Here is a 23,819-nt window from a genome sequence, read left to right on the forward strand (position 1 = left end):
GTAAATATCTTATTTGTGTTTTGTTTTTTTTTAAAACCAGGATCCAAATAAGGGACTAGGCTTACTTGTAATCACTATTAAGTCAACTCTGAAATAAGTGTTGAAGATTCTTCAGTAGATTTGTGTCTGGTTTTCATGTGGTCACTGGTATCATTATAGCCCTATAGTAGATTGTAAGTGTCAACATTTTGTATAAGTTATACTTTGATTATCAATTTTTTAGGCAGGTAAATTCAGTGCTTAATTCTTCATTAAACACACACTTGCATTTTTCTTTTATCTCATTGCTGCTGAAAGGATTTACTACAAAAATACAGTGTTTTCAAACAATAACATAAATAAGTAGTTGTAGATTTTTACCATGCAGTAAATGACAAATTCGCTAATCTACTAATCACCTAAGATTAATCTACTCATAGATTTGGGCTCCGTCTCTATTTCCTGCATATTTTTCATGTCCTCCTGACATATGATTCCCATTGTCTTCTTCCTCACTGTCTTCTTGTGTCCTTGTACATCTTATAGGTCAGGGTCCTGTCCATGGTAAAATCTTCTGATATGTCAAGTGGCTGGCTGCAGCAGTAACTTCCCCTACTTTTCCTAACACTACCTGACACCAGGAGTTGTTGTTTTTTTTTTTCTTTTAAAATAACAAGTGTTCTGTTTGGTATATTTAAGAGGGAATTATATTAGTTATCTTAGTTATATTTCATCTGGGAAGGGTTGGGAGAAGAGTGATGGGTTATTTCAAATATAACCATGTGTTAAAGTGAAAGCTCTGTTTATCGCTGTGCATCTTCCATGTTACTAGAAAAGACCATGACAGGAGCTGCAAGTACAAAGTGGAGAGCTCACAAACCCATCCTGGCTTAATGTAATGAAGATGATATGATACTACTTCATAAAAACAAAAACTCCAGGACACACGCTAGGTCAATTAGGATGCTATGCATAAGCCAGAGCTGTCCTATGCAAACCAGGAAGAAATGAATATACAATTACCCCACTATTAGAGAGTCAGGTGGAGATAGTCATGTAGGCAGTTGGATAGTGAGCCTGGAGTTCCTGGGTGACGTCTTTTCTTGAACATATTTGGGAATCATCAGTCAGTATATCATATTTAAAGCCATGAGATTGGATGGGCTCACAATAGAAGTGGCTATAATTGGGGACAGGGAGAGGCCCAAGGATGTGCCCTGGGCATTCCATCATGGGGAAATGGGAGAAGATGAGGAACCAACAACAGAGACTGAAAGTTGAAACTCAAATCACAAAGGGCACTTACCAGGTTGCAAAGAATGCTCAAATGTCAGAGAACCAGACAGAGGTTTCCCTACTATCAGAAAGTAAAGCTTTCCTATGAACATTTTCTTAACCCAAAATGGCATAAAGTAAAGAAGCAATTACCTTGCAACACATATGGCTAACGAATGCACAGAATAAATCAAAGCCCAGATGCCCACATACATAGTTCAAAACTATGGAGGCTTGATGCGGAGATGCTGAGTGTAGTCCTGGGGAAGGAGTTTGGCAGGGCCACGCTCGCTCCTCGGGTTGTGCACTGCTGCTGTGATGGCTGGCTGCAAAACAAATGCTGAGCACTGTCTTCATTTTCTGCATTTTTTAGTAAAAGTGTAAATCCTTTGGATTTTTTTCAGCTATCAAAAACAGGTACTGATGTAGGTCTTTCATAAAAACAAAGAGGCGTCACAGTGAACTTTCAAAAAGTGGGGGATACTCGTATTCTCTGAGTGCCTGCTGTCGGTTTGGAGCTTTCACACCCTCACGGAGCTCCTGAAGAAAAGGTCAATTCTTATATGCCCAAGGGCCTGCGTGCTGATTCAGGTCAGTATAGGAGTAAGACCAGAGGGAGGGGTGAAGAATTGCAAAGCAGAAAGAAGACAGCCCTCCTCTAAAGGAATTTAAAAACTTTTAATAATTTTATGAGCCAAGGGAATTATGACTATGGACTAGATACGGCCCATGGGCCATAAGTGTGTAATGCCTGCTCTATATTAACTTTTCGAAAGATATTCCCATGTTTCCAGGATGAGGGTGGGTGGGTAAATGCCTTCCAGGGCCACATAATTAAGTGGTGGATCCTGGGAAGGAAACTCAAGCTGGTGGACTGCAGAGCTGCCGCTCTTTTCACTGCACCAAACCGCAGTCCTGGACTTTTTAAAACAAAATCTTTTTGGCAGTTGACTGATAATCTAAGCATCAAACTGGCTCTGTCTGTATGTCTGTTGAAGTGAGTGAATAAAATGGAGAAAATTAGGTTTTGTCTGTTCTAGAATATTTTCATTGGTACCTTTAAGTATTTCCACTCCTACCCATCTAAGTCCTAAAGGAAAATGGAGACACTTGTTACTGTTTTTGTTTTCCATTGTAAGAAATTTCACATCTTTGAAGTCTGAAGGAAATGTATGGAGCCCAGGGCCACATAGAGAGGAAGAGGATCACAGAAGCACCGAGAAATCTTGAAAGCCTTAAAGTATGTTACTGGCCCCCTCAACATCACTGTGGGAATCATATGACCCCCAACAGTTCTTGAAGTCAATGACTTTTTCCTGTCTTTATGTTCCGGTTCACCTCTGGATTCAGGCTGTCGGTTTGTAATATGTGGTTGTCAGTGTTCCTTCTTCACTATCCCTCTTGTTTTTCCTGTGGAACCCACAAGGACTCCTGGTGAGAATGTTGACTTTGAGTCAGGAGGCTGGTGTGTGTGGCCAGACTTAGCCACATACTATCTATATGGCCTTGGAGCAAGCCACCGTGACTTTCTGGGCCTTGTGTTTTTGTTTTTTGTTTTATTTTTTTAAGTTTTTAAGTTCTAAAATAGGGATAAAAACTCATTTCCCCATTATTTCTTTAGCTGGTTGAGAATGTACAATAAAGTATTTGTGATTTCATCTGTGTGAGAACCTATTAAGTCCATGAGTGTAAGAACTCTTATTTTCAAAGCAGGCAGGGGAAAAGGAATAAGCTGGTGAGGAAAAGGCAGGCTTTTAAAAAATTGGATTGAGAGCAAAAGATTGCCATGGAGTAGACAGAGGAATGGCCAGCTTAGATCAAGAACCTGTAGAAGGCATGCTCCAACTGTTGTGCTTTGAAAGTTCCTGAATTTATAATGTTTCAAAGGCCACCGTGTGTACCTAAGAAATGAGAACACAGCAGAAAAGAGGAGGAGAAAGGCTCCAGCCCAGCTGTGGGTTTTCTCACTGTGACTCTGAAGCAGAGGGAGACCCAGTGTGCTGGACTTCCTGGCCCATCGGCAGTTACATGACTGAAAGTATAACTGTGATGGTACTTTCAGTGCTGGGAGAAATTGTCCTAGAAAGTTTTGAACTTTTAAAGGGGATGTGATAGGCAAATGGATAGGCAAAGAAGCCCCAGGAGGATGTCACTGAATCAATTTGTAGAGGGTGGTGTAGTTCACGGGGCTTTCTAAATTTCATTTCTCCTGACCTTCTAAAAGTGACTCTATGCGAACAGGGAAGACACAGCTCTTCTTTGGTAACTTAGGTGTCTGAGCTTATATTGACTGGGAGCTGGGAAGTGATCGAATGTAGACTAGAATGTGATCTGCTATCTTAGTGTTTTCTTTCTCTACCAAGCCATCCAGGGTCCATATGTGCTGCAGCCCAGAGTGGTTAAGCCACTCTTAAACAGTCACACAGCAGTAAATTAGAGAGCCAGGGCTTTAATCCAGGCACCCAGACTCTGTATCCCATGCACTCATCACTGTTCCACACAGCTTGCCTACGGGGCAGTGGAAAGGGGATCTGACAACTGCTGGGCAGTGAGGTGGCATTCCGTGGTGATGGGCACACCTGGGCTTGCCATATTCGCTTGAGAATATGCTCTACAAAGGGTGGAAGTTTAGAAATGATTTCCCTCACCTCCATGAGGTAGTCACAGTGATCTTTTTAAACATTTTAAGTGTGATCCTTGCTTAAAACCATTGGGTTTGAACCCTCATTGTGGCCTGCTAAGGCCACGCACATGTGGCCCCTGCCTGCCCTGCCATTTTATCTTGGGTCACTCCCCCCTCACCATCTAAATGCCACTCTCTTCAGTCCTTGTTCATTTCCTCTGTGCCAAGATCCTTCCTGCCTCAGAACATCTCCCCAGGTGCCACCCACTCCTTTGCCACGTGAATTCCCATCCTCCTCCACATCTCAGGCTAATTGTCTTCCTGGGGAAGCCTTCTCTAACTCCCTGATGTCACCCTGCACTATTGTGATAAACAAACAAGTGCTGGCGAGGCTGTGGAGAACAGGGAACCCTAGTCCACTGTTGGTGGGCATGCAGCCTGGTGCAGCCACTATGCCAAACAGTATGGAATTTCCTCAAAAAACTAAAAATGCAACTGCCTTTTGACCCAGCAATTCCACTGCTCGGATTATACCCTAAGAATCCAGAAACACCAATTCAATAGAACCTATGCACCCCAATGTTCATAGCAGCACAATTTACAATAGCTAAGTTTTGGAAGCAACCTAAGTGCCCATCAGTAAATGAGTGGATCAAAAATGTATAGTACATTTACCCAATGGAGTACTGTGCAGCAGAAAGAAAGAAGGAACTCCTGTTCTTCGTGACAGCATGGATGGAACTGGAGAACATTATGTCAAGTGAAATAAGCCAGGCAGCGAAAGACAAATACCATATGATCTCACCTCTAAGTGGAACCTAATCAACAGAACAAACAAACAAGGAAAATATAACCAGAGATATTGAAATAAAGAACAAACTGACAGTAACCAGAGGGGAGGGAGAGGGGGAAAACAGGGGAAAGAAGGGAAAGGGCCGTCAAGGAACATGTGTAAAGGACCCATGGATAAAGCCAAAGGGGGTAGGATTGAAGGTGGAAGGTGGGGGTGGGTGGGGCAGGAGAGAGTGGTGGGGGGAAAACGGGGACAACTGTACTTGATCAACAATAATAAATATTTATAATAATCATAAAAAAAGAAATCTATATTTGGTTATTCAGAGGGTTTTATTTTTATCCCTAGGGAATCAAGCCCAGATCTCAGACTGCCACGTCCTGGAGGATAGGCTGGCTGGTGGCTCTGGCTTGTCAGGAGCCACACTCTCTCACCCTGCGCTGCTGCCCATGCCCCCCAGGCTGTGTCAGACGTAGGCAGAAGTCACTTTTCCATCACCGTAGGGATGTTCTTCAGCATTACACAGCACTTTCCTCCCCGACAGGAGTAGTATGGATTGAGTTCTAATGGCTATCTGCTTATCATTCCCCACACTCCCCGCATGACAACACTTCTTTTGCATGGGATTGTATAAAAAATATAATCTATTGAATGGACACTATATTCACCGGCTTAAGAAGTGAAATTGATCTAAAAAGCTACCCTGGGGAAGTGTCACTCTCACCCATGTTGCATTGCTTTGCCGGGGCTGTTCTAACAAAACGTACCACGAAGCGTCACCCTGATCTCTGCCTTCATCTTCACAAGGCTTCTTCCTGTGTGCATGTCTTTGTGACCACATTTCTTCTTTCTATAAGGACACCATTAGGGGCCCGCCCTACACCAGTTTGATCTCATCCTAACTTACCACTTCTGTAATTATTCCCAAATAAGGTTGCATTCTGAGGCACTAGGATAGGACTACAAAATATAAAGTCTTGGGAATCCCAATTCAATCCATAACACCTTACTTACATGACATTATAATGTCTGATTGGACTTTTACACAGGTGAAGAAATACTTTATAATTACCTGATCATATTTTACATATACACCTAAAGTAATTTTTGCACAGTTTTTATACACACTGAATTTCTCAGAAATGTAACTACCAGGTTTATTAAAGAAAGAGTATGCTTTGTTTTGTTTGGAAATTTGCTGAAGTTGTTCATATCTTTAGAAAAATCAGCCCTGGCTGGTGTGGCTCAGTGAATTGAGCTCTGGCCTGTGAATGAAAGGGACACCTGTTTGATTCCCAGTCAGGGCTCATGCCTGGGTTGCTGGCTAGGTCCCTGGTTGGGCGCATGTGAGAGGCAACCACACATTGACGTTTTTCTCCTCTTTCTCCCCCACTTCCCCTGTCTCTAAAAATAAATAAATAAGAAAAAAAAAGAAAATCACATCATTAACAGTAACACTGTGAAAAGCACTTACAGAAATATGTCAGGCTCCTGCCACTGTAAAAATGATCTGGAATATGCTTTTTATTTTGTTACATAGTTTTCTATTTTTGAGGTGGAAAGAAGGAATTGCAAAATATTCTAGGCCAGGTAACAGATATTTTCTTCTGACATATTATGGGAAATACACACATACATATATATGACACACATGTGATATGTTTACATTTTTGTGGCATCTGGGAGGTACAGAGAATAATGTTTTTTAAAATACTTGGAGGATTCTACTATTACCCTTCAAAATTCCTTTTAAGATTGTTAATTTTTTGTTTGTTTTCCTTCATTCTTATCCAGTTGCTGGTGGCTCTGTGGTCTTTTCTGTACAATTTTGACACCAAGTTTTCAAAAGCCCAACATCTTAGTTCCATCTTCAGTTAAGCAATTTTAAAGGTGAAAAATATTTTTGGGACTTTGAAGACAATGACATTTTACAACACTGGGGTATTGAGTACCTCATTTAGCATATGCATCCATGCACATATTAATTTGAAAATGTCAGTCTGACATAAGCTGTCAAAGAGCATTTTGAATGTTTCATGAGAGTTTCTAACCTTCATCTGAGTTCAGAGATTAACAATTTAGGAGGACAGTGAATCTGCTCTCTGTTGACATTCATGGATCAATTGGTGTGCAAATATTGGATCCTTTCCAGCTATAATAATAGGCAAATAACAGCAAATCTACTTTCCAGAATAGTTAAATTATTAAATACTCAGAGCCGTGTGTAAGTGTGTGTGTGTGGGTGTGGGTGTATGTGTGTGTAATTCTTTTTATCTTATCTAGAGAAGCAGTACATAGTAGGGGCTTAGTGAAAACGTAATCAAGAATCACAAACATTCTTTCAGAATTTAGGGATTATTTACTCTAGTCCACCTATCATCCTCTTTTTCAAACTGATCACACTGAGGCCCACAGAGATTAACTGATTTGCTAGTGATTGCTCATATAGTTGGCCTATCTTGAGGGTTTTTATAAAAAACAGTTGTCTTGCATTTTTATATGGATATCTTTGAGGAATTAACTTGTAAGCCACCATACAGCTCCCCAAGGAGTGTCACCTTCAAGAACTCTTTTCTTTTTTTAGTACTTTGTGTGTCAGTTTAGAATATCACAAATTATTAAGCTTTAAGGCAGAGCACTTTGTAGCTTTTTTATGTCATTCTCTTTATGAGGACCCATGAAATAAATTTATCAGAAAGCTTGGACCTATGGATATTGTCATTCTTCTGAGTATCTTTGTTTGTGTTTACTTTAAGGAAGATACAATTATGCTTTCTTCTTTGCCTTGGCTGCTATGAAATTCAGAATTGTAAAATTAAACATTTTAGTAAGATCTAGGATTACTTATATTTTATAAACTTACCTAAACTTTGGCCTCATTTCATTTTTTTGGCCTTTTTTTACTGTCTATTCTTCTTTTCTCCCTTCTTTATTTTTTATCATATTGAACTATGGATATTTTGAAGTTAATGAGATCCTTTTTAATATTTAACAATATTCTTCAAGTCTGTTATTTATTGCACATCAAAGTATATGAGGCATTGTCAGTAGACCCATCTGAGAAGTTGTGGTGAGACAGGGTTAAAAGATAGAGCACTCAATTCACTGTCTTTTTTAATACTGAAAAAACTTTGGGGTCCTACCAAGTAGGAAGACTATGAGAAGAATGCAGGGTTCTCTCAAGGTCTAAGGTCTCTTGATCTAAACAGGAAAATAAATGATAACATTTAATACCTATTTAAAAATACAGTATATCTGAAAAATATGTTATGAGTGAAATTAATCCAGAATTCTCTCAAGTGGTTTAGTAATCCTGGGTGGAGTTTTTAGGCTCAAATCTGACTTGAAAATTATGCCATTGTGTAACTGAGCCCCAGAGATATGGGATGTTTGATTACCTCCTTCTGTAAGTTTTATAGTCTGTGTTAAAGATATAAATACGGCTGAGTCTCAACTGTATTTTGAATAAGAATTCAGTCTACATTCCAGACAATCACTCTGGTTGTTAGGGATTTTCAGCAAACTAAGAATGCAGCCCCAAAGATTGCTTGGCAAGGTAGACTCAAAATTGTTGGGAATGACTTCAGTATTTTTTTTATGAGTTTATAAATTTTAATCCTATAAATTAGGACTGGAATGTTGCTGAGAATCAAATCCATGATATTAATATTTTGTGTAAAATTCTGTGCATGTTGTGTTTTAAGAATTTATAAAATTTAAGAGGATTGAGTTTAGGAAAGTACCATTGCCCTTGTGATTATAAATTAGAATATATAATTGAATAAATGATTTATATATGTAAGCTAGGATTTGCAGCCTCATCACTCTGAGCCCTGCTTTTCCTTATCCTCCATGCTGATTAAGAAAGTGGCTGATTAATGCAGCCCAATTATTCACTAGTGAACAGGTTAATGCTTAATTTCTGGGTACCATTTCCTTTTGTGCCCCAGCTGTCTCATTTTTCCTGGATGTACGGTGTACGTTCACACCTGTGTGTTTCTTCATGCTGTTCCAGACACCCACTACCAGTCCTCTCTCTGCTTTGGAAAACTCAATCCCTCTTTTAAGGCACAGTGGCAATGTCCTCTCAGCTGACATAGTCCCCTTCCTCCTCCACAAATAGGATGTTCTGCCGCCTCTGTGGTGTTCTGAGGTCCTGTCGTGAAATGAGTGCGTGTGGCTGTCAGCTGTGAGCTCCCACATCCATAAAGGCACAGGTCATGACTTGGGCACAGCATCTGGTCCATAACACGTTAGGCATTTAATACATGTTAGATCGAGCTAAACTAATGAGATAAATTGGAATTAAATATGCCAACAAACTAGATAACAGACAATTCATTACTTAGTCAACTCCTACTTAGGATCCATAAAATTATAAGGATTTGAAATATAATCCACTTCGATTTCATATTAATGTGTTCTACGGAGAATTTGATATTAAGAAAGATTTCCACAGCATGAAACAGAATGAAAGCCACTTATTCTGGACAAACCCTTTATTTTCAGATGAGTAAAATAAAGATTTTTTTAATTATAAAAATCTAGATACCTGATTTCGCTTGAAAAATTGAGAGACTCAGCAACACAGTTTCCCATTGTCAAAAAGTGTCAGTCTGCTGGCACGCTCCCCAGTCTACCACAGCCCGCACTTCCTGTATAGTCTATGATGTAGGAGCTGAGTGTCAAGCGCAGCCCTGAAACCTCCAAATGATGACCTTGGCACATCGTGGTCATACACCTGGCCTTCTCCCTTTGTTTATGTTACTTGCCTGCCACTGAAGGGCATTGAACTTGAGGCCCCAGCTTTGCAATAGATGTGTTTCTATGAAGTATTGTGGGAAATATATTGTTTACAAATCAAGCTGCTTCTGAAATGCATGTAGTTTGCTAGTTAAAGGAACTGGTTATAATGATAAACTAATCCTTTTGTAAATCAAATTAGCACACATGGTTATACTTCTATTGCCTTGACAAGAACTATATCTTAACTTGGTCTCTAATTCTGAGAACTCAACTTGTCTTATTAAAATTCTATAATTTTTTTTCTTTTTATTACTGTGACATTTACTTTTGCACAGGGGAAGCCTGGGTTCAGTGTGATTGTTCTTCCTTTGCAAGTAATCTGTTTGGCTTTTTTCCCCTGTATGAATAAGATCATATTGCTCATATAATTTTTTATCATGATAATAAAGAGGTTGTCAAGGCACGTTAAAGACTAAGCAATATTACTTTTTATCAGGAACATAGTGAGTTCATTAGACTCAGACCTTTTCACCCTCAAAGTCTGTCTTTTTATCTATAGTTTTAAAAAAGTTTTATTGACATATAAATTGCATATAAAATTTACCCATGCTAAGTGTGCATTTCAATGTTCTTTTTTGTTTGTTTTCAGATCATTTCATCATTCCCAAAAGTTTCTCTGTGCCCATCTGTAGTTAATCCCACTCTGACCCCCAAGCCCCTAGCCAAGCCAGATCCAGGAATATACTTGCCTCAGGTAGGACCTCAACCTGGGGCAAGTGTTGGTCCTCTCTATTCATTCATCATGGAGGTATCAATCACTTCCACCGAAGCCATTGGCTGTGGGTGTCATCACTACTCCAAATGGGGTGAATCCCCATCCTCAGAAGCACAGCCTGCCCCCTTCCCAGGCGGAACCCCTGGCTTACTGAGTTGGAAGGGGAGGGGGACTGGTTGGGGCAGGCCTAGGCAAGAATGCCGCAGACTCCTGCTGCTGCTACTTGAAGTCCAACTGGAAATGATTATTGGGGAAGATGATTTGCTGACCTCCTCACTCCACTATAACTAGAAATCTCAGCTTTTTATACATGTTTTTCTGTTTTTTCAAAAAAAATTTTTTTAATTTTTTCTGAGTTCTTTCTCAGTGATGCCGATGGCCAGCAGAATGGGTCTTTGTGCTCTGTCATCTATTGCTATCTCTTTTTATTTTATTGTCTTCTCTGTTGTTTTTTTCTTAATGGAGCTTTTCTAGTTGGACCCTGACATCACAGATTCTGTTTTCTAGTTAGTTCCTGATCACACTAGTTCTGTTTTCTGCAATGCACCTTCAGCTCTGCTCTGCTGTTGAGATGAATTTTAGTTAGTTATTGCAATATTAGCTTCTTTACACTTCCTTGGTGTCCTTATCTACCTTTTTTATACCAACCTGAAACTTTAGGTTTATTTTCATCACTGTTTAAACATTTTTGTGAAGTTATTTTCTTCTGGGTGTTTGGAAATAGAAGTGCTTTCTCCAATTTTATGTGATTTCTCAGTATTAATAAGATTAACTTTTCTTGCATCTTTGGAGCAATAATATCCCTCAGTTTTCAAATGCTGCATGTTATATAATTTTTCTGATTACTCAACTTGAATAAAGAAGATTGACTCCAGTCTGTTTACCAGCTGATAAGACCCACATATTTTATCTTGACTCTCTCCCTGTCCAGCAGGGCACCATCACAATTCTCTTTTCAGGATACGTGTGTAAGGTGGCGGTGACACAGATGTACTAGTTCCTAGCATTTAAGTTTTTAATGTCAAGAAGACATTTATCCAGTTCCGCATTATTTTAAGGCGATGGGACCATTTCTGTTGCCAGTACCTGGTGTTCTCACTATGGGCAAATGTATTTATCAGGGACAGCTTTGGATCAGCATATAGCTCTTGCTTTGACAGAAGCAGGGCGTGGTTAAGCCCAGCCTCCAAAGTGGGCTGCTTCCCCTTTCTGCTCCCATCCACTCGCGGCCTGACACCACAGCATACAATGCGCCGCCGCTGGATCCATGGGCTCGTAGGCGCCCAAGTCAACACAGCAATGAAGCACTGGAGAATTCTCAGGGAAGAATTGCCTTAGGGAGGAAGATCCCCTCAGGAACTAAAGTCAAGTCTCTAAAGTAAAGTTGAATTTTTACGGCTGAGTCGCTTTCTTTCAGAGGCCCATATATGAACTCACTGGCCATCATTTCTCAGTAAGACTCATCTATGTTGCCATATATATATGTGTGTCTCATATATGTGTCTCATATATGTGTCTCATATGTATATATTGGACTGATTCCTCCAAGTGATTAAAAAAATCATTGACATCGTTGATTCATATTCTTAGTTTCACTACATTGGTATTTTAAAGTGGGAGAGGAAAATTAGCAACTTGCTACTGTATACTAAAAATACCCAAATATCGGCTAAACTAATGCAATGATTCCACTTTCAGAGGGATTTTTTTTTCTATGAGTCTTGAGATTTTTAGCCTAAATCCCCGAAGAAATAAATTTTCTGCTCTAGTTTGTATAAAAAGAAATATCTAGGAGGAGTGTGTGCTACACCAGTGAATCTCAATGTTAATGTGCAGTGCTTCTCCAACTTTAGCGTGCACATGACCCCTATGGGGATCCTGTTAAAATGTGGATTCTGCAGTCTAACAAGTTTCCATTACTGTCATGATCAATAAGGTGCCCGAGGAGCTGGTGTGCTGTGTCTGTGCTATGAGCCCAAATCATGCATATTTGGATTAGCATTCAGGCAAAATTCTGCTGTATCACTGTCTCCGTACTCACCGAGGGCCTGGCGATCTGTGACCCCTGTCCCCCAAAGCAGAGACTGTTAGCAAATGACTGCTCTGTCAATAATTGTGTGCATTTCATGTTCAAATACTCATGACCTTGTTATCTGGGAGGAGACTGTTAGAGTAAGGAGGTGGCAACCACAGATAAGTCTTATCATTTTTATGACATCAACAATGTATTTTTATTTATTTAGAAAAAAGCTTCTAAGAGTTTGAAGTGGGGTTTGTTTATAGCAGGTGAGGTCATAAAAATTCAGTTTTTTGAGGTCAAGGATAGAACAAGAAATCACATAACCCACAAGGGGATTTCTGAAAGGAATGCTGTCTTCCTAGAACAGCCAAGGATGTGTTTGGAACTTTGGGAAAAGAAACTTATGGTTAAAAAGATTGGCCCTGCTATAGAAGAGCTGAGATATTGATGTTTTAATATTCAATAAAAATGAATGTCCCTGTTGGTGTGGAAGATATGTTGTAGAAGACCCCTCAAAACAGATTCCTCTGTAGTACTTTGTTTGCCAGTTTGGGCATTCTTATGGTGTCAAACTTAAGTTAGAGTAAATTTTCAGGAAAGGATTATTTTTATCCCCCTGCCTGCTTGATATCCACTATCTTCTAGACCTTTCCCCCAGTATAATTACTGCCTTATTCTATTATTTTCTTTAGAGAACCAATTTCATGATTGGCAGTTTCAATGTATGGGTTATGTTGTGGCTAAGAATTGCAAGGCATTTAGCTGGAGAGGCCTAAAAGGCATTGGGGGCAGTTTCGATGACCCGGTCTGCTGGGATTATCTGGACACCGGATGCTGGTAGGGGGTGATGCACGCAGTAAGCTTTAAAGGCCTTCGATGTTTGGAAAAAGCAGATCAACACAAGTACCAACTTTGTGGTGTCAGACACATCGTTGAAGTTTTTATTTAATTTCTCATACTGTGCAGTCTTTGTAAAGTAACTAAAACTTAAGTTTGCATTTATATTTGAAAATAGATCAGCTCCTTCTGAGGATAATGTTCAAGTTTTGTATTATCCTCTATCAAAGAAGTTAGTCTTTTCAATATCTTTGGCTTTTCTGTTTTGGAAACAGTTTGTTGCCAGCCAGACCTGCTATCCATCCCTCCCTTCCACCCTCGCTCCCTGTCTCTTAGCAGTCACTGCTCTCCATCCACTGCTTTCAGTCACTTTCTGTATACAAATCCCTTGTGGCTGCTCCACTGCTGTCTACTGAATTTCCAGCCTCCTCACTCTGCCTGGCCCCACACGCTTTTCTGTATCATTCTAATGAAGCAACGGGCAGAGGCCCCCTGCCCCAGCTGATCCAACTTCTAACTTCAGTCAGCGAGCTCTTCAGTACTTACCTGTACCACTCTCCTGTCCTCACTCCCAGTGTGGACCCATCTGCTACTGCCTTGCTGCCTGTAGATCTTTATCTTTCCCTCTCAGCATTCACTAGTGTCCTGTTTTCTGCCTACTGAATTATGTCCCACTGCTTCAGGAAATCTCGTTTTAAGACAGACCCAGCAATAACATTTTCTAGGTTAACTTTTAATACAAATATACTACAACTCTTAACTCCCTACTCCAACTTGCTCAGTTTTTATGACTATCTTTTTTATTACATACTTACTATTTTATTTATTCATTTTGCATCCAGTGATTATATTCTTTTCTGAAACGTACTATCAAGGTTAGTCTATAAACCAACAATTCCCCAAAGAGAGTTTTGCTACAGTAAAAATAGGAATAGCAAGTAACAGAGCAGACTAGAGAGTACCAACATATAAGGCGATTATATATTTGCAAAACTCTGTGTGTGTGTGTGTGTGTGTGTGTGTGTGTGTTTTAAGGGGGTAAGTAAAGATTATTTTATATAGGGTATTATAGAAACAGGATAGTATTTCAGTTAAGGGGAATCCCTGCTTTATCGTGTTTCAAAGTAAATCCATGTAGAATAAAAATATAAACATCTAATCAAATTATAATAAAATTGACAAGGGTTAAAACCCTTATTCAATATATATATAAGAAGGATAACTTCATTTTTAAAGAATTAAATGAAGTCGTAAGGGGATGATTGATAGCTTCAAGAATGTACATCTTTAAAATTTCTGTGCCATTAAAAACCCCCAAAGGGGTGGATATACATAATATTGTTAAACATTCACATTTCTAAAGAAGACAACCAACTTATAAAGAATAAATGAAAAAGAGGATATTAATGCATTTTGCTGAGTTTGTAAGCTCTGTGAGGACACGTACATTTCCTCATACTTCAGACACAATAGGTATGTAATAAATTTTGAATAAATAAATACTTAAGGGGGAACAAATAGAAAGTGAACTCCTAAAAGCTCATTACTGCAGGAATATATAAAACAACTAAAATATGCCAATTAAAATAGTTTTAAAATATAATTATAGGTATCAGCAATATTATGGTAGAATTGGTATACATTCCTTGTAGTGGTTCTATAAATTGATTACCTTTTGGAAGGTAATATGATAATTTGTAATAGATTGTCATTCCTCAGGCAGAAATTTATCTTAGTGAAGTAGCCAAGACTAAATGTTTTATATATGCATATTTAATAGATTTTAATATTTCCATATTCAATATATATTCTTACATAAAAGGTATTCAGTCTAACTTTATCTACAATATTTAGTATTATGGGACAGGCATTTTCACTTGGTACAAGGGTATGTTATAAAGCCATACAAATGATATTAATTCTAAAGATGCATGGAGAATGTTTACTCAGTATAAATGGAATGTGTATTATTATTATATTCCAATTGCAACTATAAAATATTCTTTATTTTCTTTTGTTTTTAATTTTTTCCTTTTTTTAATTGTTGTGCAATTACAGTTGTCCCCATCTCCCCCCATTATTCTAGAAGCATGTAGAGGACAATATGCATTCATGTAGAAATAAAAGCAATTTTATGAGGGTGGTGGACTTATGGTCTTACTAACACTCTTTTTATATAATTTTAAAAATGATAGCTTTAATTAAAATAAAGTCTTATCAACTATGTATATTATATATGTATACATATATATACATATATACACACACATATACATACATACATACATACATACATACATATGAGCTTAATAAACCTATTGGTCTCCCAGGGAAGGTATAATAATTACTTAATGACCAACAGACTATCCACTGACATTGATATACTCACTAATGAATATTTACAAGAGAGCAGGAAGTGTAATTTTAACTTAGGGATGAGGGGAAACTTGGAAGAAATGTTCTTGAAGCATTGCCTACCTTAGCATGAATCTTAAGCACAAAGTGAATGATTCTGCTTATAGACCACAAAGTTTAGAGGCATTCAGGGTGTAGTTGCATTAACAACGTATGGGGCCATTTTTGAGTGGGTCGATTGGTGGCTACCCATTAGGAGATTTGCAACATTGAAAATATTAACTACTTATTTTTATGGGTGGCTTTTAAAGAAAGAACTGGATTATTGACATATAATTGAAAAACTATAAACTTCTCCCTTTTGAAGTGTACAATGCAGTGGTTTTTAGTACCTTCTCTAAATTCTGCTGTCACCACCGCCATCTAATTTTAGAACGCTTTCATTACCCCCAAGGGAAACATTGTACACATTAGCAGCCACTCCTCATTTCCCTTTCCCCCAGTCCTTAGTGATCACTAATCTACTTTGTGTCTCTATGGATTTTCCTAGTCAAGACATTTCATATAAATGGCGTCATATGATATGCAGTCTTTTGTGTCTGGCTTCTTTCAGTTTGCATAATGTTTTCAAGGTTAATACATGTAGCACATATCAGTACTTTTTAATTGCCAAAACCATAATACATTGTATGGTTGTACGGATTTAATTTACCCATTCATCAGTTGATGGACATTTGAGTTGTTTCTATCTTTTGACTATTATGAATAATATTACTATGAAAATTTGTTTATAAGATTTTGTGTGGACATATATTTTTATATCTCTTCAGTATGTACTTAGTGGAATTTCTGTGTCATATGGTAACTCTATATTTAACATTTTGTGGAACTGCCAGACTGTTTTCCAAAGCAGCTACACCATTTTATAATCCCACTGTAGGTGGCTCTTACTTTCTTCCTTCACTTACTTATCTCTAATGGACATATATTACTTTAATAATTAGAATAAAAGAAAGTTATTTTTAAAAAGAAAAATCTCTGAGTCCCAATCTGTGATCAACAGGACTGCTGCAATGGACTTTTTAATCCATTTGGGTACCATCTTTGTTTTTAAAAGACCCTGTCTTATATGCTATCTACAGAAGCTATTGCGATCAGAGAGGAACAGATTCTTTACTGGAGACAAGAATCTGCTCCTAATAGTTTGACCAAAATGAGAGACCTGTTGGGAAAAGGTATGGTATGTTCTTCACAGGATTTCTCTGTGTAAATTGTTGAGTTCCTTTCCTGTGTGTTGTTCTTACACTTACCTGTAAAAGTACAGTCAAACCACCCATGTTGATCAGGTGACTGAGAACAGGGAAGGAGGGAAGAGGGATGAGAAAGCCTGTGTGTGGTAGAAAAAAATTCATTTCAATATAGTTGGGATATAGAGCTATATCTATACATGTATCTATATGTATATAACAATATCTGATCTATAACTATGTCTGTTAAAGTTGGCTATCAGAATTTTGACTATTTCAAAGTCCTCAAGTAAGTTGCTTAAGTAAATAATATACTATATATAAATATATATTATATATATATGTGTCTCATATATATATATATATGAATGTTTCAGAGTTGCATGGGGTACCTAAAGCAATGTAAACATTGATTTCTTGTCTCTCACAATGATCATGTGTGATGTATTGGTGGAGTCCAAATTATGTAACTCTAGGGCTACATAACAATGCCATGCTGAGCTATAAAGGAGTCTGAGGCAAAAGGAAAAATCAATAATAATGATCCTGTTTTTATTGAAAGTTTTAGCATTTTGTTCATCATAGATTTTGTTTGCATTAATTTTTATTTTTTAAAAACATTGCACTAAATATTATATATCTTGATAACTGAGATTTTGGACATCCTCTTAAATTTTATACCCAAGGGGAGTGTCTCATTGGCCTCACCTTAGTCCCACCTCGGACTTTGACTATATTTAGAATTCCTTAGGTAAAAGGCATAGAAAACTGAGTGGCAATTTACGCAGGGAGAAACTGAGTCATGGATTAGATCATTTGATAGTATATGTTGATAAGCATACAGTGAGTCATTGGGAATCAGAAGCTTAACTCCTCCCTCCTTTTTTAAAAAAATCAAATCAGTAAGTGATACTCCCTTGTTCTATATTTACTAAGGTTTGATCCCTTTACCGTATTTCTCATTTCACATATTTGATTAGAAATATGAATTATTTCTGATGTTTTCAATACTGTCTCTCTAATTTTTAACCCTTACAAAGTGGGCAAATTTCCCAATCACTAACTGTTTAATTCTCTTTCCTGGCCTTTCAGAATTTTCTTCATAATTCCTTCATTCCTCTCAAAGAGATTAGGGACTCTCTCTTTCTCTTTTTCTCCTTCTCTCTCAACACCTCCTCTCCGTCTCTCACTATCTTTTTAGAACTTTTCTATTTAAAACTGAGATAGTCAGAAGAACCAGAGAGTTATAAACACTTTAATGCATTGAAATGTTTGTCAAACCATTGGAAGAACAGCACATCCTGGAGCTATTATTGGCACAGCAAATAGTGACATTCTGCTTTTATGCTGTTTGCTCTGTGATACTGCTGGAATGAGTTTAGGTCACACGCACGCACACACACACACACACACATACACATTACCAAGAAGTGACTCTTTCTGGGCTGGCCAATAACCATTTGTTTATTCTTTAATTTAATATCATGGTGAAGTAAAATTATTATCTGTAGTTCACATCACTGGGAAAAAGGGAAAGCTACAAATGAAAAGAAAGCACCATTTTAGCTCATCATTTCTGAAAGTTATCCCTTGATGGTAGCTATCGAAGTGCTTTCTTAGTGAAAGAAATTGGGGAATGCTGCATACTAAATGCCAGTCTTGGAGATACGCATATTTATTAGCATATGAAGGCTCTGAGAAATCCTGTAGAGGAAAACAAAAACCTATAGAGTTTGGTTTAACCTGGTTTTGCCCAATTTTTGTCATGGAACTTCCTTGTAGTATTGCTGTGAAACTGCCCCAAAACTTAGAGGATTAAAATAAAAATCATTTCTTTACCTCTCATAGTTTCAGTGGGTTAGGAATTTGGAAAGGACTCATCTGGTGGTTCTGGCCTGGAGGTCTTTCATGCAGATAGTCAAGTGGTGACCGGTGCTGGAACAGCAGGTGGCGAGAGCAGCTGGAGACTGGCTGGACATCTCTTTAATGTCACCTTCAGGCTTCTTCTTGTAGTCTCTCCATGTAGGCTAGATTGGGCTTCCTCAAAATACGGCTGCTGTAGGGCAGTAGAACTGTTACATGGTAGCTCCGAGTTCCAATGAAAGTCTTTCAATTCACAAGGTGAAAGCTGCAGTGACTTTTATTTATGACTTAAACTTGGAAATCACATGGCATTGCTTCCACTGCATTTTGTTACTTACAGGTGATTCACAAGGTCACAAGAGCAGAGGAATTCAATTCCCCATCTTGATGAAGACGTGGCAAAGTTCCATAAGAGCATGTAGTCTAGAGATATAGTTCCTACCATCTTTGGAAAATACATTTTTTTTAAACCACAGAACCCTCTTTTCTCCATGGAGTATATTCAGTGTTGGTTTCCTGAGACATATTTTATGAATGTTGCTTTAGGCAATTATCATCAGAGCTGATTCTAAGAAGAAAGATAGACTTGTGAAAAAAATCTGCTTTCACAAATTCTGGAGACATCCAGAAATGAAGTTCACAGAGAGATTCTTTGGCATGACTAAACCCAAAGGTACCATTATTTTAAACCTTATATCCCAAGGTATACCCATGTAGATGTAGAGTTTTTATGACTCAGAGAAGAACAACACTCTCACATTCTACATCAGTTGAACCAGGTTATGTGAAATCTCTTGGCATTTATATATCTCGGCTAGACTAGAGCAGGTTCAGAAGTAATCTACTGCAATCCAGAATGGCCTAAAGAATCTTATCAAACTGAGTGGCTTCCTGACAGTGTAGCGAAGTATTGAGAGACCTATCAATAAACTAGTGCTGTTTCCTGAACTTCCCAACACTCAAAATTCTCAACCCAGGGTCTACTTCTGGGGCAGCCCAAATGAAGACATGCCATTGTTAGGAATAAAAAAGTACTGTACTGATGTAAATTAAAAAGCACAGGGAAAATCAGTTGGCTTTTGCATATAGAAGGGAGAAAGATTATGAGATGAGTTGTGAGAGAAAAAGAAGGGCTTTGTGGATTTATAGGCAATACTTTCCCAAAAGACCTAAGTTGAGGACAAAGTTACCCAGCAGGAAGTGACTCCCAAAATGCTGTGTGCTAGATTTTCCACAAAAAATCTAGGGGATTAGATGAAAGCTAGTTTATCACTCTGAAGTCATCATCTCAGAAATGGAGAGCTTGCTGATATGTCTCTCAAAACTTGGCTACAATGCTTCATAAATATTTTGTTTTTCAGTCCATATATTCTCCATACATGCTTAGTTTTCAGGCAAAGCCTGGCCTAAGGAGAAGCCACATGTGCTAAAAATAGTGAACAAGCTCCCCACTAATGTCTCACTCCTGTGTGAACTGTAGATTTAACCAAGAGGAGGGCACCTCTTCTCTTAGAAATAGTCCAGGATAATAACAAAATATTTGAATTTGAATCAATAGCTGTTAAATTTTATTTGACTTTAAATCGAGGTAGTTAAAAATCCATTTTCCACATTAATGATGGATTTTTATTGATTTTGTCACAGAGCTGTGTTGATCTCCTAGGCACTATTTGAAAGTCATCCAAGAGTTAAAAAAGAACATAGAACATAATTGGATTTATTTCTCTTTGTTTTTGTTTAAATGTAACTAAACAAAATGTAATGTATACAGGGATAAAACCCATTTATTTGAACTCTTTTCTCTGAATATAATATTTATAACAAATTACTTGGGTGTGGGTTTAGAGAACAAAATAATATTCAATTAAAACTATATAGAAACAATTACCATTATTTTTAAAGAGTTTTAGAATGCTAAGATGCTTCATAATGAAAACATTATGTCTTTATTTAAATTATAGAGTAGGAAAGGTGGAAGTGTTAAATATAGTTTTACTGGTTTTTACAAGAAGTCCCCTTTGGCACTTCATTTATTGGCCCTATTATTCCTCAAGTTTCAGATTAATGAATAGGAACAAATATCAGCTCATCTAAGGAACATTATGGGAAATATTGGCCATCCCAAACAGGTTTGCTTCTTGTTGAAATGAATGAAAAATCAGAGATATTATCTCTAAATTTGTTTTTATTAGCCAGTGGCTACTGTGGGCTTTGGTAGGCTTGCCAGGTTTCCTGCATCCTTGCTGTTAGGATCCTGTTTCAGGAATGCTAGTAGACAAAGGAGCGTAGACAAAGAATTGCCTGTGAAAGTGGTCACACCCCGGATCAGGAACACCACTGATGCCCTCTAACTAACCCCCACCTGTGGTGCCTGGGAAATGAAGCTTTCTTTCTCATTCCAATCTCTCATCTCATTTTTGTTCCTGCCTTTTCTTTTTTTGTTCTTGCTTTTTCTTTCTCTACTCTTACTGCCAGCATATACATACACTACATTTTCATCCATATTGCTAGTACTGTTCTCTCTGGGTTTCTCTTTTTCTCTCTTTCTCCCTACTTTTCCTTTCCCAATTTGCCCTAACAGAAGGATAAACAAACTCTCGGCTAGGGGCTCTGATACTTTTTTTCTTATTTCAGTCTCTCACTTTATTTTGTTGCTGCTAGGCATGTGTGAACTTGGAAGGGAAAAAAATTCATGTGTTTATTTTCACCTTTACGATGTAGAAATTCAGCATCTCTGTCTACAGTGACCGCAGGTAGCCAGTCATCTAAAATTAGCGATACCTCTTACTCAGTCACCAACAGAAAGCACAAGTATTTTCATTTCACGTTAAAGTTGTCACAGAATCTCAAATTGTAGTTTACGGCTATCACTACTTCAAAACTATGGTAGTTACTGGACCAGTGACTAGATCATATTATATACTACATTAATAAAGAAGCGAATATGTTACTTTATCACAAAATTTAAAAATTTATAACTACATTGAAATATAATTGGTTTCTTTGGCAATCCTACCTGTTGTATTTTATTCTTTTACAAACATTATTCTGACCCCGTTTCAACATAGGCTTGCCAAAGGGGTCCAGCGCACAAAAAGGGCCAAAACCCTTCTGAACAAATAGGCAGGGCATGGAATCCATGCCTGTTTCTTTGGTGTCCCAGGATATTCCCAGTTGTCATTAAATAAAAAAGCATGATATATTGCCACAAAATTAATTTTGTTGATCTTTAATTAGAATAATATTGAACATATTTTTGGTGCTGAGAGTGAACAGGGAATGTCTGCCAGTGATGGATATTTGAGTTCTAGATAGATGGGGGCTGCCATCCAGGACAGTAGGCAGCCATTGGGAGTCCCCCCAGAAGAAGGGTGAAGCTTTAGGTGCAATGCGTCAACTTCAGCCTTGCGAGTGGGAAATCAAGAGACTGGTTGGAGGCCTGGGAAGATACTTCAAGGTCATTATAATTTCAGATAATTTAATTTTAGCTTAGCCTCTCAAAATGCTCAGGTTCTACTGGTAGAAAGTTCCTATTGACTGGGATGATAAGCTTCTATCCTAGAATGATTGTTTTCTATGTTCTTTTTTACATAAAATGAGAGTAGTAGCTCCTGTTGTGCATTAGAGGACATACTAACACTTACTGGAGTATCAGTGAGGTTGCCAATGCACAGGATGAAGTCTAAGACTGACAAGATTCTAAAGGTTCATAAAGTCCAATTCAGCTTGGAAAGAAATAATATAGTGACACATCCAACGGATAATACCATCTGGCTATTTCAAATGAATAATCTTTTAATAAAAAGAGCACTTATATCTTTTAGAATCTTAGTTTTCACAAATTGGGTTTGCTATAGATAGGCAAACTAGCTTCTCCCTCTCCTGCCACTCTGTATTGGTAATACTGTCCCACCCTCTTTTTAAAACTTATTTTAAAGAGACAGGAAAGGAGAGAAAAGGAGAGAGAAACATCTATTTGTTGTTCCACTTATCTATGCATTCATTGATTGTTTCTTACCTGTGTCATGACCAGGGATTGAACCTATAAACTTGGCATATCGACAGGACACTCTAACCAACTGAGCTACATTGCCAGGACAATAATGCTGTTCTAAAGTGCTCTCAGAGCTAGTGTAGATTGAAACAGAACAGACCAAGATCTTGCTGGAGTCTCCATATTTTTTAATGAAAAGTTTACAATATACTTAAAAATTGAAGGAATTACATGGTCAACACCAACACTCACATCTTGGCTCTACAAGTAAGTGACACTATATTCTCTTTGTCTCAAATCTGTCTATCCATTCCTCTACCATTCTCTACTAAATTTGGTGATAAATCTAAAATCAAATGCTATGTAAGACTCACCGTATTCCATTTTCTAGTCAATTTTGAGCTGAAGCTTGGCTTAGTGGTGATCATAGAGAATCTCTGTAACGATCATTATATCATTGTATGTTTTCCTTAACTTATCTCTTTAGGAAACTATTTCTGGCTTAATAATGTGGTGGTGATGATGGAAACTATGGTTTAAAAGACCATGCCCAGGAACATTCCATATCCTTTATATAACCATAGTCCTTAGACACAACCAAAGCCTTGATAAAATAAATTGAAATGAAAACGTTTTATACAAAGATAAAATCAAGACATCAGAAAAGAAATCCAAGAAATAAAGATGTATCTATCTACCTACCTATCATCTATCTATATTTGTGGCTGATTTATTGAGTCTGCCCCCAAATCTGATAAACCAAAATTAAAGTAATTGTTTACCAAAATAAAATTCCTTTTGAGGTATTTTTGAGGCTATTTGAATAACTAATAAACTGCAAGCTTTTGGTTTGAAATTCTTTTTCTTTTTTTTATTGAATTACAGTTGTCCCCTATTTCCTCCATTCCTCTCCCCTGCCCTACCCACCCGCACCTCCCAATTTAATCATCCCCACCCCACCCTGTTGTCTTTGTCCATGGGTCCTTTATACATGTTCCTTGACTTGACTCTTCCCATTCTTTCCCCTGTTATTCCCCTCCCCCCTCCTCTCTGGTCACTTTCAGTTCTTTATTTTCCTGTCTCTGGTTCTCTGTTGCTCACTTGTTAATTTTGTTGATTCAGTTCCACTAATAGGTGAGATCATATGGTATTTGTCTTTTATCACCTGGCTTATTTCACTTAGCATGACACTCTCCAGTCCCATCCATGCTGTTGTGAAGGGTAGGAGTTCCTTCTTTCTTTCTGCTGCACAGTATTACATCGTGTAAATGTATCTCAGTTTTTTTATCCACTCATTTACTGATGGGCACTT

The sequence above is a fragment of the Pteronotus mesoamericanus genome, unplaced genomic scaffold (genome assembly GCF_021234165.1).
Source record: "Pteronotus mesoamericanus isolate MK-2021 breed Mesoamerican mustached bat unplaced genomic scaffold, CSHL_Meso_final contig_73, whole genome shotgun sequence".
In the NCBI taxonomy this organism is placed as follows: Eukaryota; Metazoa; Chordata; class Mammalia; order Chiroptera; family Mormoopidae; genus Pteronotus; species Pteronotus mesoamericanus.